Source organism: Lygodium microphyllum, chromosome 7 (genome assembly GCF_053477565.2).
Source record: "Lygodium microphyllum isolate KBCC chromosome 7, Lygodium_microphyllum_v1.1.10, whole genome shotgun sequence".
Taxonomy (NCBI): domain Eukaryota; kingdom Viridiplantae; phylum Streptophyta; class Polypodiopsida; order Schizaeales; family Lygodiaceae; genus Lygodium; species Lygodium microphyllum.
The window spans coordinates 51,811,418-51,828,598 of NC_141141.1; positions in this window are offsets into that span (position 1 = coordinate 51,811,418).

Below are 17,181 nucleotides of genomic sequence, written 5' to 3' on the forward strand. Positions count from 1 at the left end.
TCTTTTACCGTGTAAATCATGGTGTGCCTTGTACTCTTTTACAAAAGTATTGACTTGTGCTTTTTCTTGTGTGCCTCTCTCCTTGATTTAGGATTTTTTTGCACTTCTTGTGTTTCTAAATTTTTATTGGCACACGCTTGTCTTCCGTTTCAGTTTTTCCTTATCCTTGTCTTCTACTTTAGATTTTATGGATTTTCCACCTTGTTAACATTACCCCCTTCTAGAGAGTGTCAATCCCATGGCACTCTTTGTCGAAGGTAGCAGGCTTTGGCATGCACTGAAGACATGAGTGGAAGGGACTGCTGTGGTTTGCCTTAGAGGAGTTTTGGTGATGGTGTGGATGAAGGTCATTGGTGGCATTTTGTTGGCCTGATTGGTTGGTGATAGGGTTGTTCTTTGTTTGGAGTTGCACTCTTGGTGTTGGATGGTATAGATGTTGGTGTTCTAGGGATTTTGTGCATGATGATAAAGGACAAGAGTTCAGAGTTGATTGTTGATGAAGAGTTGACAGTACTTTCGTTGGAGTCTTTAATACCTACAATTGAAAACCTCTCATATGGTCTCTCCCTAGGGGTTAGTGCTAGTCTTCTTATTGTGCAGAAGATGTAGTTTGATTAGTTTGGGAGACAGATCGTGAGCTCTAAGCAAGCCAAGAGTATTATTTTGCACTTGAGGACCCAAAACTGTGTATAGATTATGGTGAAGATATTATGTGAATGCAGGTGCGTACTTAGATATTACATAGTTAGAAGACTATTGGTCAAGTTGCTCATAGAAATGTGTGGATGAAGCGAGGATTCAATGAGGTGGAAAAAATTGTTGATGTTGAGGGGGGAGAAGTACACTTGAAGGCTTCTTGAGACATCATTTGTGATTTTGACAACACGATGTAGCATAATTAAACTCATTGTGACACCTTACCTTTTGGTAGCTAGTGGCTACTTGTATTGTTTGAAAAGTACAGTGTACTTTGCATGGTCTTTCGTACCTTGTTCGCTACTATTGATTGCAATGGTACTGAGGTGGAGTGCAAAAAAGAATCGTGCAAATGGTTTAGGGTGACAGATCTAACCATAGGTGAGACATACTCCCTAGGTATGTCTTGCCCTTGATATGCCTTGAACAATTGTGGGGGATGTGTAAAGGGCTAGGGGACCAGCCGACCAAGGTTACTGGACATACCTAATTTGAGGACCTCTAGGTGTTGTGCTGTGATCATGGATGCTTTTTTTCTTTTCTTTTCTTTTTTTTCTCTTTTTTTCTCTCTCTTTTTTTTGGGATACAATGAATATAATCAATGCAGTACATTGAGGCTATCAGCCTTTCATTTGGATTGAGAAATGTCGAGATCCAAAGCTTGTGAAAAATGGATTTTGAAAAGATGATTGTGTTACTAGCCTTGATGCTAGAAAAATAGTTGTTGCGATGAAGAGATACACTTGAGATTTTGCAAAACTCTTTGTAACATGTGAGACATCGCCTACTTGGGGGAGGTGTGGAGGGGGCAAAGCTCCCTCCTCTGCGGGGGTAGTCCCCCTCGGTCCGTAGGGCCATTATGCTAAATACCATGCGCGATTTGAAGGACCGTTTGTAGCCAAGTTTTGAACTTACTTGCTCTAGATTTCAGCCCAGTGATAGATCTATGATGTGCTTTTGGCTCTATACGGTCTTTGGATCGGTTTCATGGGTTAGATGTGTCAAATTTGTATTATGTTCACTTGTCCGATTTTGACAGTTTTGTGTCTAATTCTCAGAGGTTTGGTTCTTAGAAGTCCGATTATCAGAATTAGACGTCTGATTTTGGGTTGGTCCAATCGGCCGATCGGATGGTTCAATTTTTGTGTGTCCGGGCATTCAATTCTAGGAGTCCGATTTGACATGTGTTCGATTTTGGAGTGTCTGATTCTAGATGGTCCGATTTTCGTGTGTCCATTTTTGTGCATTCAATTGTCTAATTGTCTAAGTGTCTGTATTGGACAAGTCCCGTGTGTTTGATTATCAAATGGGTTTTTAGGGTATCTGAGTCCAAAAATCGAATCGTTTGATTCTGGGAATCGGACCCCGTTCGAGTTAGATTCTAAGAATCAGACTCTGGTAATAGTGTCCGATTCTTGCAAATGAGTTTCTAGGGATGACAAAAATCAACTTGATTCTAATGATTTTGGTTATGAGGAGTCGCACAAACTTCCAAAATGTAAGAATAGACCCTAATGAAGGATTGCATATACTTGGAATGGTAAATAAACTCCAAAATACAAATCAACAAACAATTCAAGCCCTCTTGCCCTGTTATGACAGCAAAAACCTTAATGCTTATTTTCCTCTTTTTTTTCTATGCTTTTTCTACCCTAATGCATCCAAATCACAAAGCAAACACCTATATTACTCCAATCTACTTTTCCAAATCCAAAAAACCAAAAACTTGCTTTCTAAGGAGATCGAATACCTCTTCAAACTCCCTTGCTTTCCTACCTATCTAGCTCAAGCTCCGGTTCGGGGAAAACCCTACTTCAATGCTCAATTCAGAGCACGCAAGCACTCAGGGCTTGAATCTGTTGGTCCCGACAATGGAACCAAAATGTAAAGGTGAGCTCAAGCTCAACTACCAAGACCCATAGACCGCTTATTGTTCAAGTGTTTCAAGCCAAGCACTAATGGCTACCTCTCACATAGCCAACACACACACACTCTCTCTACGAGTGTAGTGAGCTTACCTCCATGCCCGATCGAGTTGCCTCCTCTCCTGAGCACTCCGCTAGCTCCACAATACAAGTGCAAGCTTCAAGTCAGCTCGATTCTCAAGCTCCACACTCCAAGCTCTATTGTTGCAAGAGCAAGAGAAGACATGATAAGAGAAGAGAAAAAGAGAGGAGAAGATGGAGAGCTTCTCCACCATAGTCCCTCACCCTCACACACTCACTCCCTCACACTCTCACACTCCCTCTCTCAAGTACAAGCTCAAGCAAGCAAGCAAGCAAGAAGAAGAAGAAGAAGAAGAAGAAGAAGAAAGATACTTTTGGTCCTACACACTAGAATGAGCTCCTCATTCACTTTTAAACTTTATATACAAAACCCTAAATCCCTTTTGGGCGGTCATCCCCTTTTTGGTCCCCTGAGCTTGGCCCATTCCTCCAACCCTTCTCCTGCTCTTTCCCTATTGACATGGCCTCAAGCCATGCCTCTAACCATTTACAATTTGCACGGTTGAGAGCCCACGACGCTCTTTTACAAAGTAAATCATGGTGTGTCTTGCGCTCTTTTACAAAAGTATTGACTTGCACTTTTTCTTGTGCACCTCTCTCCTTGATTTAGGACTTTTTTGTACTTCTTGTGTTTCCAGATTTTTCTTAGTGCACTTTTATATTCCATTTCACTTTTTCCTTGGCCTTGTCTTCTGCTTTAGATTTTTTGAATTTTCCACCTTGTTTGTCTGAGGGTTAATAGTCCCAATAAACAATCTCGTTGTAGCTCATAACTTATGCATCATTTGGGAACTTTTGACACTTATATTATATCTTCCTAATGGTTCATTCTACAATCATGAGGTCATTAAAAATATAATTTAAACATTAGTCCCCTCCTAAACAATCACCAGTCCCTTGGTTCTTGGTAGGGATGTCCCATTCATGAGGATGCTGACTTGATTAGGGCATATTTAGTTGCATGAGAGGTAAGGGATGTATGACAAGTGGCTACCAATGTTGCTAGGCCATCTTTGTAGTCATTAGTGTACACTCCCTAAGGTGTGGTTACCATATCGTATAGTGTGAAGTGTGTGCACTAGTGCAACAAGGAGAGAAGAGTCAAATTCCAAGCAAGCTTGGAATGTTGTCTCACACTTGAGATTCCAATTGGTACAATGTTTTATTATATAGTATGACATGCTCTTGATGTCTAATAAGGTTATGTTGTTCACGTAAGGGCTAAGGCATTAGAAGGAGAGATGGTGGTCAATCAAAGCCATTAGATGTATACTAACCTTGGTTTTCTTCCTAAGGTTGTGTTGTGAGGATAAGGGCTGAGGGGTTAGAAGTGGATCTAGCTTACCAAATCCATCAAATATATCTAGCTTGGGGACCCCTAGGTGTAATGATGAATATGTGGGTGCACATGTCTATGGTGAAGCTTTTTCTTTTCTTTTTCTATCTTTTTCCTTTTTTGTTATTTTCTTTTCTCTCCTTAAAAAATAATAATCAAGAACTGATTGTAGGGTGTTGGTTAGACATCCCTTATTAAACATGCAATCTTTTACTGATTCTCACATCTAGATGGATGACTCCATGTAGAATGAATATGTGTACTAAGTAAAGCATATGTTCCCCATGTCTTCTAATAAGGCTGTATATAGTATGATGGGAGGAGTGTTGTGTATATGTGTAGCCAAATCATGGAAAATATGACAAGCCAATATTTATGTAAATAATAGTGGTGGTACTATTCTCATAAGGCATTGACACTTCCTACAATAGCATCTTGATTCAAGGATTTCAACCATGTTGCTATGCTATCTCTCACCTAGCTACAAACACACTTTCTCTAAGACTTTATTCATCCACAAAAAAAAACATGACTAGATTATCTTTGTAGAGAGCTCATTAATGACCTATGATTTTGCCATCCTCATTTCTCAATGGAGGCATAAATGGCTCCTAAATGGTTCCACAATCCAAATGTTTTGCCTCTCAATCTGCTACTTCATAGTCTAATCCAATTCATATATTCTCTAACTGATTGTTTTTGTGAATGAAGAGAAAAAGAGGAGAATAGGACAAGAGTTGGGGAAGAGCTTCTCCAATGGTCCTTGACTCTCCCACACACACACACACACACACACACACACACACACACACACATTGTGTGTGTGTGTGTGTGTGTGTGTGTGTGTGTGTGTGCATGCACGTGCACACTCAAATGGATAAGATAGAAACACGACAAGAGCACTTAGAGTCAATACACACAATGATAACATCTTTTATTCACTTTTCAATGTTTATAAATGGAATCAAGTTTTAGGATATCTGCCAAAACTTAAGTAAGTTACTCATGAATATATGTGTGCATCACCACGTGAATTCAAAATAAGGTATTTTAAAAATATAAATTTTATACATTTTTTACATACAGAATGGTGTAATATAAAGGGGTTATTTACAGATTGAATAAAAAATGGTTATGTTTTATTCAATAAAAATTCACAGATAAGGATATTTATAAATAGGCTTTGAATGCACATGATGTAGAGGATATAAATATAGTAACTTCCCTTAGTGCCAAAAGGTGGGCATCATAATTCTTTCTTAGACTCTTGACTAGTCCTTGTATTGCATGTATACATTTAAAGGTTTAATATTAGACTCTCTCCTATGTAAGAGTGATTCAATTTGTACCATCTCTTGATCTCACAACTAAAATGTAATATCTTTCAAAAAATCACAATTATTTCAATTTCAACTTGATGAATATCAATCACAGTATTCACAATTTTTATCCTTAAAATTATTATACTTCCTTTCTTTTTTAGCTTTGATCCATAAATGAGGTTAACAACCCCCTCTTAGACGATTGTTAGTTCCTTGGCACACAATATCATGGAGTTTCATGTGAGGGATAGTCATGAAATGATGGTTCTATTAGAGAAGTGGGAGTAGTTTTTGGTGAAGTGGTAGCGTTATCTTTGTAGCTCTATAGATGGTACCTTGAGGAGATGGATAAAGTCTTCACAATTGTAGGATCTTTGTAGAAGATGAATGGCCACTGATATTGTTGGATGCTCCTTTGTTCTTTAGTAAATTAGTATGCTCTCATTGGTGATATTTTTGCCCTTCCATATAGTGTAAGGTACTTATACAAGTATAGCTAGGATAATGGTTGAATTCCAAGCGAGCTTGGAGTATTGTCTAGTGCTTTAGAACCCACTTAGTGCAAGGTTCCATTATATAGTGTGAATCTCAAGGTGACAAGCTCGGGTAAGTTACTCATGAATATATGTGTGCATCACGTGGGTTCAAAACAATGTATTTTTAAAATACCATTTTATACATTTTTTTCATACAAAAGGGTGTAATATAAAGGGGTTATTTACAAATTGAATAGAAAAGGGTTATGTTTTATTTAGGAAAAATTCACAGATAAGGATATTTATAAATAGGTCTTGAACAAACATGATGTAGATGATATACATATAGCAACTTCCCTGGGGTGACAAGTCATTCAAGCAAGCATTAGATACCCTATTTTGAGATTGTATACTAGGGAATGAGGTAGGGGGTTAAAAGTGGAGCTAGCATCTACATTGAGGACCCCTAAATGCGATGATTGCATGGTACACCTATTTAATTGGAGCTTTTTCTCTCCTTTTTTTTCTCTTTCTATTTTTCCTAATGGTATTCCTTGTTGAGTAGATAATATTTTATCTATTTACCATATCTTGTAATAATGCTATTTTGACCTTGCAATATGTCATCATAGTGTATTATATTGTACTGCCTTTGGTTGACACTTCCAAATGTCTCAAGGCTTTAATGCCAAGTGTTCACTTACTAAGCTTAACTTCTTGAAGTTGGGAAGCTTTCCATAGTATATTCTCATCTTGTTTCTCTCGTCATCTTCTCACAATGCTCCTTCCTAGCCTAATCAAAGTGTGTACTTTGCCTAGGGGAAGAATTGAGCACACACTTTTCTTAGGGATAGAGCTTTTTGGAACCTTATTTCTTGTGAAATCTTGAAGTCTAAGGCCATCACTAAATATACTCCTTTTGGAGCCTTGTTTCTTGTGAAATCCTCAAGTCTGAGGCCATTACTAAATCTACTCTTTTTTCTTGATAACTTTCTATAGTTCTTCAAGATCCTCCCACCACTCTTCCTATCCATGAAAATCAAAAGGGTGGTTAGACACCTTGTATTTCGTATGTAATTCTCTTGTGTTTCTTGTTGATGCTCATTTTGTTGGGGGCTAAAGGCCACCTATGCCTAGCCATCCACATTTAATCTATAATTAGTGCCCAAATGCTTGTACTCTATAGGTTGTGGCCATCCATCATTGTCACTTTATTCTTTCTATAACAATAGAATAATGGAAGGCAAGTCACACATTGTGACTGTTGGATCTCTTTCTTGCTCAAACCTCCATAGCTCTTGCATTCTCTTGCTTTTGCTTGCACTTTTAATCTTTCTCCACCTTTAAGCTAGTATCAAAGTGGGAATTTGAGGAGCTTCATCATTCACTTTAGCCTAGGAAGAGAGTTTCATTCTCAGTTCCACGGTAGCCACTCTTTGAGGTATGCATCATCTCCATCTCTCCCCAGATCGTTAGCTTACCTTCTAGCCTTGATCAAGGACTTCCCTAGGATTGTTTCAGCCTTCCCCAATGATCACTCATATTAATAGTAGCCAAAGAGAACTCAAGGAACATCCTACATTTATTGATACATTTTTAGGACTATTTACTACCTGTCCTACCTCAGGTGTTTCACCCTATAGCTCCTACTACTCATTGCCTTTAGCATGTTTGAGGTAGCAAGTATTTGATTGTTTAATGCTCTACTGATGCTTATGGGGCAAGTTTTTGATGCGTAGATGATGTATTGATGCTTGAGAAAGCCTCTTGGATTAATTAGAGCTTGTTTAACTGAGAATTTGGAAGGTTAATTGTTGTAATACCCTATAGATAGCAAGGATACACATTGAATGCTTATGTATTTGCTCTATTTGATAGCTATATGCTATCCAAGGATGCTATATTTTCTCATGGATGCTTGCCATTGATGTATATTCTTGGATATGCTCTCATTAAGTGTTGAGATTTGATCTTGAGATCGTATATTTACCTATTTAGAGTGGAAAATTTATTTTGGAGCCCTATTAGTAACAAGCTTGGTCACTTATGTTATGTATATGCTCTTGGATGTACATTTGATGGCTCTTGGGTTCTTAGATGTTATGACATTTATGTCTTAAGCTTGAATTTCTCTTTGCTATTTAAAATTTGTTCTAGTGGGAGTGTTTTAATTTTTTCATTGTAGAGCTTGATTTATTAGAGACAATGGTGGGAGTCTCTTATCACTTATGTTATGTATATTGCTCTGGGATGTACATTTGATGGATCTCGAGTTCTTGAATGTTATGACACTTATGTCTTCTGCTTGAATTTCTCTTTGCTATTTCAAAATTGTTCTAGTGGGAGTATTTTAATGTTTTCATTGTAGATCTTGATTTATTAGAGACACTGGGAGTCTCTTGTCTATGTATATATGCTCAATTAATTTTTTTATACACTGTCCCTGCAAACATCGATGATTGTGGCCTGATTTACCTTTGATTTTTACGTCTAGTAAGATTGGCACTACTATTGCAAATTGAGAAAGAGGTATTACATGATTTGGATATAGAGATCAATGGAGTAGTCATTATGGATGTAGACTTGCAAGAGATGAAGCAAACTTGTGCGCAAAATGTTTCAAAGGCTTGGTCCAGTAGTGACCATGTTTCAAAGAACTGATGCAATCCTTAAGGGGTCTTTTATTTCAAAGGGCATGAAAGTTGTAAAGAAGATCTATTCTACCATGAAAATTAATAGAAAACTAATGAACTGAACTAAGGAAATAATATGAAATGCTTCAATTATGGCCATGCCATAGACAACTTTCATTATACCATAGCAGAACATTGCCATGGAAGATGAAATTAAGAAACAAGAAACAAAACTTGGTACTCACCCCAAGATGGTGATGAACAAGAAATCTCTAAGAAAATTAGTGTAAGTGTCAAAAGGCCCTCTACATTAGCACTTCTTGCCTTTTTATAGTCACCCTAGTACTAACATGGCTAAGGTATTTACATGGTTTATTTTGCTTCATTACAAACCCTCCTTGCTTCAATTAGCTTTGTCCTCAAAGCTAAAAATGGGAAGATACTACAATGGATGTAGCATAAAAGTTCAAAGGCACAAGTTGAAGAAGAATCCATGGTCCAAGAAGTTCATGATTGTCTTCATGTTGCTCATGCTGTCCAAGAAAGGGTTGTCATAGTAAAAGAGTCATAACTTTTGAAATATAGCTTTGAATCAAGCAAATGAGGTGTCATTTTGAATAATACACCTAGAAGCATCACATCCAAGCATAAAATCTTGACTTTGATGAAGTCAGACAATTTATTTTTATGATAGGAATTTAATGCAACAAGTTGTATTAAACAGTGAACTCATGCTTCTTCAACTATTTCTCCCATAAACCAAATAAAAATCAATGAAGACAAGTTTTCAATCATATTTGTAGGTCAATGGATCAAAAAGTCTAACCATTCTTCCATAGTAATCCTCCCAAATCAAATGGGAATCCATCAAAGTGATCATCATCTCAAAAACAACTGCCAAAACTGTCAATGACTATGCCCGTGTCAAATGGGAAAGAAGAATCATCCCAATGATCCCCCGGATCAAAAGGGTAATGAACATTCTCATAATCCGCCTCATAGTCATCATGGTCAAATGGATGTAAAGGATCTTCATTATCCAACATGTACATATCCCAATCACCTATGGGCTGATATGCATCATCAATAGAATCACCATAGAGCCCAAAAATTTTCATAACCATGTCCCTCTTGAAAGATAGAGGTCTCATTAAATTCCTCATTATGTTGCATGCCTCCCTTAGTGAGGTTCTCATGAAGGTCCTCCTCATTGTCCTCATATTCTTCAGCATTGTTCTCCACTTTCTCTTCTTCATTATCATCATTACCATCTATACTATCCACATTTGCATGTACTTGCTCTTCTTCATAGAAATCTTCAGCTTGTAATGCTTTAAGTGGCTCATGTGCTACATAACCCATATGGTTGGACTGATAGTAAGTGTCATAGCTCTTAGTCCCATAATGTTGTCCATTAAAATGATCATAACTATTATATTTATCCATGTCATGCTGATCATGTGATGGCTAACATTCTCATAGACATTACCATAGGCATCTTTATAGGCATGCTGTCCAAAGTCATGTGGATGAAATATTGCAAGAGAAACATGGTAATAATTATGAGAAGGCTGATCAAATACATCATGCTGCTATCCAAATGTATGTACATGCTATCATAAGAAAAAGAATCTTCACAAGCATTATATCCTTGCTCAAAGTAGCCATGATAGTCATTGCTTTGGTGAGGAATACATGCATGATATTTTTGATTAAATCTGTCATAATGTAAGGTACCCCTACCTATCAGCTGTTCATGCACATTTTTAGTGTCATGTGGAGCTCTGGATTCCCCTTGCCATTCGAAATGGAGTTGAAGACAACCATGGTCCCAACGTCTCTGGTTTTGCAGTGTTCTGTAATGGCATCTAATTCTCTTTCACAGATTGTAACTGAAAAGCTTGACAAGAACAACTTCCAGGCATGGAAGTTTAGAATGACGAATTTCCTTATGGGAAAAGGATATTGGGAATTTGGTGCAGGAAATGAAGAAGAACCAGTTCTTCCTGATGTTCCCAATCAACAGCAAATGCATGCATTTAAAGCATGGCATGAGAGAGCCAGGAAAGTTATGTACTGGCTGTCTATCAGTATTTCGGAATCTATGATTGTGCATATTCAGGATGCAAGTACGCCAAAGGAGGCATGGGATACTTTGTCAAAAATTATAGCACAAATATGCAAGCTAGGAAAATGCAGCTCAAGCAAGAGTTGCATAATGTGCAAAGAGAAAGTATGAGCATCAATGACTACCACATGAAAGTGAAGAAGATTGCAGATGTACTTGCTTCCATTGTGTCACTAGTGGAAGATGATGATTTAGTTTCTGTGACCTTGAATGGTCTAGGAAAGGATTATGCACAGTTTCGGACATCCATTTCAGTTCGTGAAAGATTTCCTAATTTTGAGGAGTTAATTGCTCTTCTAATTTCTGAGGAGCAGAGAAATTGTGGTGCATCTTCTTCAGGAGGAACTTCAAAAGAAGCTGTCTTCTACTCAAATGCTAGAAGAGGTAGAGGCAGAGGTAGAGGAGGCTGATCTGGAGGCCGTGGTAGAAATCAGAATATGCAGCAAACTCAAGAAAACCAGTCCTATGGAGGAGGACGTGGTAACTCTAGAGGCAGGGGGAGCCAAAGAGGTCATGGTGGATGGCAAAGAGGCCAAAATGCAAATAGTAATGTTGAATGCTACTACTGTGGTAAAATGGGTCATATGGCTAAAGACTGCTATAAAAAGAAAAATGACATCATGAATGGAAAATTACAAGGGAATTATGCATCTTCTAGTAGACAGGGTGATGACAAAAATGAGCATTTGTTCATGGTGCAGCACATGAACAATTCTGTGACAAGTGCAAAAGAAAGCAACAATGTGTGGTATATTGACTTAGGTGCATCAAACCACATGATAGGTCATGCAGAATGGATGGAGGATGCAAGGAAAATGGAAAAACCAAGATTTGTGGAGACTGGCAATGATACTGCACATCCTATTGTGCAGATTGGAAAAATTCCTTTGTCTATGCAGGATGGGAAAAAGAAATACCTATCCGATGTATTTCATGTCCCAAATATCACCAAGAATCTGGTTTCTGTTGGTCAAATGGTTGAGCAGGGCTTGCAGGTCAGATTTAATCCTCATGGATGCTTTGTTGAGGATATGAAAAATAAAGGTCACTTGATAGCAAAAGGAAAGAAGAATGGCAGAATGTTTACGTTGGATGCAGACATGCCTGAATTGAGTGCAGCAATGTTTGCACATGGGACCGGTGTAGTTGCAGATATTGATATCTGGCATAAACACATTGGTCATGTTAATGTACAACGACTTAAATCAATGCAGGCCAAAAATATTGTTGCAGGATTGCCAAAATTCAAGGTTGTAGAAATGTATAAGGTATGTGAAGCCTGTCAGTTTGGAAAACATGCAAGGAAACCATTTCCTAGACATGTTCAAGAGAGTGAGAAGCCATTGGAATTAATCCACTTTGATGTGTGGACTACTAAAGCTGCATCTCTTGGAGGCTGTCATTATTTTTTCACTTTTATTGATGACTATAGCAGAAAAATTGGGTGTATTTTATGAAAAAGAAAAGTGAAGTTTTTGGACATTTCAAAACTCTTAAAGCTATGGTTGAAAAAGAAACAGGCCTGCAAATAAAATGCCTAAGGTCAGATGGAGGGGGAGAGTACCTCTCAAATTAGTTTGCAAGGTTCCTGCAGGAGCATGGCATGAAGCAACAATATTCATGCAGTCATACCCCACAACAAAATGGAATTGCAGAAAGGAAAAACAGGCATATTGGAGAGGTATCTCGTGCCATGCTCAATGAAAAAGACCTACCAGATTTTTATTGGGCTAAAGCAGTTGCTACAGCAGTCTATATAATGAACAGGACTCCTACTACAGCAATACATGGGATGACTCCAGAGGAGAGGTATACTGGTAGGAAACCAGATATTTCTCATTTGAAAATTTTTGGTTGCATTGCCTATGTACATGTGCCAGATGAGTTGAGATCCAAGTTGGATCCAAAAGCTAAGAAGTGCATCTTTATTGGTTACTCTCTGCAGCAAAAAGGGTATAGATGCTATAACCCTTCTACTTATAAGTTTACAATGAGAAGAGATGTTGTTTTTTATGAGATGAGTAGCTGGTATAAACCAGTAAATGTGATTGATGATGTAGATGCACAAAATGGTAATGCTGCACAGAATTCACAGCAGCAGTCACAAAATATTAGTGGACTTGGAGCGTCCTCTAGCAGTGGTTCACATTCTTCGCCATGGACAGGCAGATTGAGATCAGGAGAATCTTCTCAAAGCAATGCAAATAGTGGTATGCAGGTATCACAAAAAGGAAAAGAGAAGGTTGATTAGCCCATGTTTGATGTGAATGCAGGTCACTCTTATGTAGATGGTGAATCCAGTGGCTCAGAACAGAGCATTGATGATGAGTTGGGTATTCCTTCTATTGTTACACCTGGAGTAAGGAAGACCAGGGATGTTTTGAGAGAACCTAGGAGTGAACCTATTTTGCGCAGGTCTACGAGAGCTAGGTATCCTGTGGATAGGTTGAAATATGATGGATTTACAGCCATTCACTATGCATATATGGTCAAAGTGATACAGGAACCAGAACCCACTTCTTTTGAGCAAGCCATGGGAAAAGAAAAATGGGAGAAAGCCATGGATGAAGAAATGGATGCCTTGGAAGCAAATGCTACATGGGAGTTAGTAACTTTGCCTAAAGGTAAGAATGCAATTGGCTGTAAGTGGGTTTATAAGGTAAAGCACAATGCAGATGGTTCTGTGAACAGATACAAGGCAAGATTAGTAGTCAAGGGGTATGCACAAACATATGGCATTGACTATGAAGAAACATTCAGTCCGGTTGCAAGGATGGCAACCGTAAGAGCAGTCATTTCTATGGCTGCATCAAAGGGATGGTCTTTACATCAGATAAATGTAAAGAATGCCTTCTTGCATGGTGATTTGCAAGAAGAGGTCTATATGGAGTAGCCACCAGGTTATGTGCATGCTGTTCATCCTGAGTTTGTTTGCAGGTTGAAGAAAGCCTTGTATGGCTTGAAGCAAGCACCTAGAGCATGGTCTGACAAGATAGGACAGTATCTTGTCACTATTGGCTTTCAGATTTCCAAGGCAGATTTCTCACTTTATGTGAGAAAAACAGAGAAAGGTATTATGCTACTTGTCATTTATGTTGATGATTTGATTATGACAGGTGACAGTGATGAAGATATCCTTCATGTGAAAATGCTATTGAAGCAGAAGTTTGAGATGAAGGATTTGGGAGAGCTGCGTTATTTCTTGGGCATTGAGGTGATTAGATCACCAAGTGGGATACAGCTCTTGCAGAGGCAGTATGGATTGGACATGCTGTCCAAATATGGGATGACAGGCTGTAAGCCTATTTCAGTTCCTTTGGAGCAGAATGTGAAGCTGAGCACAGATCCAGGTGAGCTTTTGGAAGACCCTACTATGTACAGACGCATAGTAGGAAGTTTGATTTATATGACTATTACCAGGCCAAATTTGAGCTATGTTGTTGGATTGTTAAGTCAGTTTATGCAGGCTCCAAGGAAACCGCATTTGGATGCGGCTAGACGCATACTCAGGTATGTGAAGTCCACATTGTAGTATGGACTATTTTATGAGACTGGGGTTCAGATATAGCTGCATGGATACACTGATACTGATTGGGCTGGTAGTATTTTTGATAGACGATCTACCAGTGGATATGTGTTCTCTTTTGGGAGTGCTGTAGTCACTTCGAGCAGCAAGAAACAGCCTACAGTTGCCTTGTCGAACACAGAGGCTGAGTACAGGGGTGCAGCAATGGCTGCATGTGAGGTAGCTTGGTTGCATAAGCTACTTTATGATATGAATCAGTCTACAGATGGGCCAGTTGTCATTTATTGTGACAAGATGAGTAGTATACACTTGGCAAATAACCCAGTCTATCATGCTAGAACAAAGCACATTGAGGTGCATTATCACTATGTGCGAGAGAGGGTTTTACTAGGTCTTATTGATCTAGTTTATGTCAGCACAGAGGATCAGGTAGCTGACATATTTACGAAGGCATTGGGCACAGAGAAGCTGCGCAAGTTCAGAGACCTGCTTGGTGTGTAGGAATTGGGATTGAGCTCGAGGGGGAGTGTTGAGATATCGAGCTCCACTCGTGATATGCCAGGGTGACCATTGTGCATTTATGTCACCGACTTGTCAGTTGTAGATGCAGTTGGTGCACCGCCCATGAATAATAGCTACATGATAGCTATCCTTATCTACTCTAGTTCGTGGCTCAGTTAGTATGCCACCTTAGTTATTTGAGTTTGGTTTGAGACCCATATATAGGGTTCTTCTATTTCCTTGTACTAGAGTTCTTTTTGGCTTACACAACTAAGAAGAGGAAAATTGTTTTCAGCCTCCATCTCTGTGTGTATTCCCCCATTGTGCAAGCAAGAAAGCTTCAAGTGAGACTCCTTCCTTCTCTCCCACAAACTTGACAAAGGTTTTATCGATGATTGACCCTTAGTAATTGTCAGGTTAGAACCTCGATTCATGTAGTTTTAGGGGACTGGAATGGGACTATGCCCTATGGGTAGAGAGGTTGAGTGGCGCATCCCTCTCATTTCCCATTCTCTTTGAACCAAGTGTGGCATGGGTCTGCTTTGGCTTGGGTATCTTTGCATAAATTAGGATGTCTAAGACCCGACGCTAGAATGCTATCAGGAGAGCTTGACCACTAAGGACCCAAGTTTCAGGTCAATCCTAGTGGGTTTGATCGTAAATGTTCTGTTGCGAGGCAGACTCGAGGAACCCTAGGTGACAAACCTCGTGACATTCCATGGGAGTGCCGAGCGACATTACTTAGACTCGTCTCTTGATGGACCACTAAAAACGTGTATGGACATGCACGTTACAGTTAGTATCAGAGCGAGACTTTGTAATGATATGTGATTGATTAATATATGGTTTGTAGACATGTCCTAAAAAATAACCTAAGTGGTATGGCTTGATTTTTAGGCACCTTCTATACCCAAGAATGCTGGCATGTAAGAGAAAAAATTTCTTCTAAAGCAAGTTAAGGCACTCGAGCTTAATGGAGAAGGAATAGAAGTCGCAGGCAGCCGAGGTAGAGATATGGATTGAGTCAATAGATGACTATTTCTCTGCTATGAGAACTGCCTCTATCAATCAAGCAATGATAGCCAAACTTAAGTTAGTTGGCCAGGCTCGCGAATATGGTGGAAGCAATGGTGTAGAGATCAAGGTATTTTTGAAGTTGCTGTCACTTAGACTCAGCTGAAAGATGTTGTACACGGACGATACCTTCTGCCAACCTACCAGACTTTGAGGATGAATGAATTCTTCAAGCTCAAGGAGTTTGAATTAACCTTGGAAACCTATTACTCAAAGTTTGTAACCCTACTAAAATACGCACCGCCTATGGATATTGCATAGCAAGTATCCAAGTTTTGCCATGGCATGAATACTCCTCTAAACCACCATCTTGAAGCAATGTGTCCAATGGAATGTGTCCTAACTCATTATACTGGAAGCATTGACGGTAGGGACATCTCCTGTAAATGTGCCCTATCTCTCCGCATGTGTGGCATCTCTTGTCATGATATCACAAATTATCTTTGTCACAAATGCTTGATTTAAGTTCTTGAATGATTGGCTTTGCTCGAAGTAATGCATCTTGCAAGTCCATTAGATACATTGCTTCAAGAGGGTGGTTTAGAGGAGTGTTCATGCCATGGCAAAACTTGGATACTTGCTGCGCAATATCCATAGGCAGTGTGTATTGGAGTAGGGTTACAAACTTAGAGTAGTAGGCTTCCAAGGTTAATTCCAACTGCTTGAGCTTGAAGAATTCATTCATCCTCAAAGTTTGGTAGGTTGGTAGAAGGTATCGTCCACATTACAGTATCTTTTAGTTGAGCCTAAGTGACAGCGGCTTTAGAAATACCTTGATCTTTGCACCATTGCTTCCATCATATTTGAGCTTGGCCAACTAACTTAAGTTTGGCTATCATTGCTTGATTGGTAGAGGCAATTCCTACAGTCGAGAAATAGTCATCCATTGACTCAATCCATATCTCTGCCTTGGTTGCGATGTCTATTCCTTCTCCATCAAACTCGGGTGCCTTAACTTGCTTGAGAAGGATTTTTTTCTCTTGCATGTCAGCATTAATGGGTGCAAAAGGTGCATGACAATCAAGCCATTCCACTTTTTGTTTTGTTTAGGATATGTCTATGAACCATATATTAATCAATCATATATCATTACGAAGTTTTGCTCTGATGCTAGTTGTAACCTGCCTGCCTAGAGGCTGTGTCCAGGCATGTTTTTAGCGGTCAATTGAGAGACCAATCTAAGCGACGCCGCCTGGCACTCCCATGGAATATCATGGGGTTTGTCACCTAGGGTTTCTTGAGTCCACCTTGCAACGGAATTCTCACGGCAGAACCCACTAGGATCGACTTGAAACTTGGGTCCCTAGTGGTCAAGGTCTCTTGAAAATATTCTAGTGTCGGGTCTTGGACATCCTACTTTATGTAGAAATACCCAAGCTGAAGCAGACCCGTGCCACACTCGGCTCAAAGAGAATGGGAAATGAGAGGGATGTGCTGCTCAACCTCTCTACCCATAGGGCGTAGTCCCATTCCGGTCCCCTAA